Source organism: Morone saxatilis, unplaced genomic scaffold (assembly GCF_004916995.1).
Source record: "Morone saxatilis isolate NCDOM2014 unplaced genomic scaffold, NCSU_SB_2.0 Contig15, whole genome shotgun sequence".
NCBI classification, from domain to species: Eukaryota; Metazoa; Chordata; class Actinopteri; family Moronidae; genus Morone; species Morone saxatilis.
In genome coordinates this window covers 9,034,956-9,038,168 of record NW_023339707.1, presented here as the reverse complement: position 1 = coordinate 9,038,168, position 3,213 = coordinate 9,034,956, and positions in this window count along the sequence as shown.

The following is a 3,213-nucleotide window of genomic DNA, read 5'->3' as shown; positions in this document are numbered from 1 at the left end:
TCCAAGGTGGTAACCTCTTCTGTTCCAGCTGATGCTTACACTCTTAAAAAGGATGCATCCATTCCTGTCTACGTTAGAACGGCACATGTATCGATTTTAAGTGTGTAAGAGTATTTAGAGCAGTGGTTTATTCTTCTGGAGCTTCTCTAAATAAGCAATTATTGCAACGGTAGTGCAGGTGTAAACTGTGGTTCCTCAGAGAGTTCAGAGCTGTTGTAATTTGACTGTCATATCTTAACTAATATATGGCCTTTTATGGTGTTGGCCTCTGATCACTCCCAGTATTTTCTCGGCCTGCCTCGCTCTGCACTACTCACAGTTCCAGCTCTCCCAGTAAAGTCAGAAGTCATGAGGAGGATGAGCCCACAGTTGTAGATGGTTATTCTCTGTCACTGAATTGTTTGTCTTTATGTAGAACATTAACAGAACAACCAACATATTATCGTTGCACTTTCTTCATTATTTGAGATAAACTCAAATTAACACCTGATATGATTCCTAATTCATCATACAGCCTTTGAGCAAGGCATTTACGGCTTCATAACGTCGCACTGCTACATAGCAGGCTCTCCCAGAACCTCATCATGTGAACCCAAAAGCTAAATCGTCTCTAAAACTCTCTGACCTCTGTGTTATAACTTCCTACTTTGGTTCTGGTCTTTCTCCCTCAGTAATGAGACTGGAACAAAAACCTGAAGGACCTTTGGGTCGACAGTTGTAATGGAAACTTTAACCTGTATTTCTGTGTAATCCAGAGAGTTCAGGCAGAAGAGGCTGTTTCTGTGTGGATCATATGAGGTGCAGCTGTATATTGGCCACTAGAGGGTGACACTGATATGTGAGATAAGATAATTGTAGGTCCTTATATTCAATGTTAACTGCAAATCAAATATCTCTAATATTATTATTATTATTATTATTATTATTATTACCAAACAGAACACGCTCAGTTTATGTTTGAAGATAATAATCAATTTAACCTGGTGTCAGGAAATCATTCTGAACTCAAACTGTACATTGGAAAAATGGAAAAAAAACGGTTTATTTTTAACTTTCATATGAAAGCACATATTGCACATTTCACATTTTACACATTACAACTAGAAATAACATTTACAAAACAAAGTATGCATTGGCATACACATTTCCCCTTCATACAAAGGAATATGGCTTTTAGTTTTACAAAACCTCGACAACGTGGTCTCACTGACCAGTTCTAAGAAGTATTACATCTTAAGGCACGAATGCGCTTTTTAAGGCCCATTTTGGACCAATGAGATCACAGTGTATATGGTATAAATCTCACTTATTTTCCACCTTTTCCACTTACTGTGGAGTGAAAACACCCAACAGAAAAGAAAAAAAAAACAAAAACTGATTTATAGTCCTTTTCCTATCAGAAAAATATTTTCCATTGGGAACTTCTTCACATTGTGTCATTGTGTTCAGTGCTACAAAGCTTGCAGGCACACAGTCCCACTCATCCCATCTTATTTCATGTTGTCTCCATTGTCTTGTATGTGTGTCCACTCGTTACTGGCAGCACAGCGGCGCCACATCCTCAGCTGGCGAGGGGAACAGCCGCATGGCCTGTCTGGAGGATTTGTTGTAGCCGTTGTGGAAAATCAAGGCCTTCTTCACAGTGAAGAAGGAGACTGTCTTGTCCCACACGTCGGAGCTGGACACCCCAGTGTTGAGTTGGCTCTCCAGTGCTGAGCGGAGCCTCACTGCTCTGTCTGTGCACTTCCTCTCCAAACTCATCATCTTACACATGCTGAGGAGAAAGAAATATCAAATTAATGTTGGATTCAAAGAAAAGGTTAGTTCACTTCACAAGAGTTAAACATTTTCTCCTTCACCACTAGTGGTATCAAGCCATGCAGACTCTTTAGTTTTTAAATACTGGGCAAATAAAACCTAAACTATCAGGGCCCCCTCACAAAACCAGTATACCAAAACATTCCTGTGACCCCAGAGTGACACTGAATGAGACACAAGTTTAAAGAAAAGAAATGAGCTGAGCTGAGATTTCTCCATTTGAGCTTACGTTGTGTGCTGATCCCTCATGGTGAATATGCAGTCAGATGGTGTCCACTCAGTCCGGGCCTGCGTCGGGTGCAAGAGGCGTTCAGGGTTATGATTTTACCCACTGAGATGCTCCTCCTTTATATACTTATGCCAACTTTCCCATCGATCTAATGTGATGCTGGTTCTCACAGTGTTTGGCCAATCACAAAGCAGTGTTATGATGACAATAGGATGTGAATGAATTAGTTGAATTCATGGGGTACAATGGCCCCAATCCAAACAAACAGGTGGGAGGGGCCCGTTGCTGGCCTCTTGTCTCTCAGCTGATGCGCCACAACGAAGGAGATATCCTCATTATTGTTATTATCGACTGGGAGTGATATGTGGTGGGAACATGGAGGGAAAATGTCTGCTGAGAACGTCCTGCATGGAAGAGAAGTCCATTTTACAACACTGTGGACAGATGTTAAGTGTAAAGCTGAATGACATTAGACATTAGACCTGAGCTTCCACTTTTTACTCCAAAAACCAGAGTAAAAGTAAAGGAAGTTGTGCCTTTAAAGTTTAGTAAAATGTAAAAATCATCCTAGCTATAGTATAAGTTATATGAGCTATAGTTGTGATATAATTTCTATATAGTTTCTCATATTGTTTTTATTTGTTATATTTGTATCCTTAATGTAAATCTGTTTTCCTGAATCCACTTCTTACAACTTTTATCTCATGCAACTCATGATTTTGAGCTATTTCATTGACAAACTTTGAAAACAAACTTTATCAAACTATCCACAAAGTTTCCCACCCTCCACACACACTCTCTCACACACACTCCCTATTCTTCTTCTTTAACTTTCTGTCTCTATTTCAGCCTCTCCAATTCTCACGGTGAGCGTCTCCCATGCTTGATTGGCTGACAATAGCGTCCGATCCGTCCAGATGGTGTGCCTGGAAGCCCTGTTGACAGCACTGTGTTCCTGGGTGTGTGTGTTGGGAGGGGGGTTGGTCACTCAATCTTTGTTCGATGGGGCACACTTCCTTTGTGCAGCCGGCCTCAGTGTCATTAACACTGAAGTGTGGGAAGCCTGGGACCACAGCGGCTCCCACGTTCCACACAGGCAGGAAGGGAGCGTGTGACTGAGACGTGGCCAGCGGCAAGCAGGTCAGCCAGCTGTGTGTGTGTGTGTG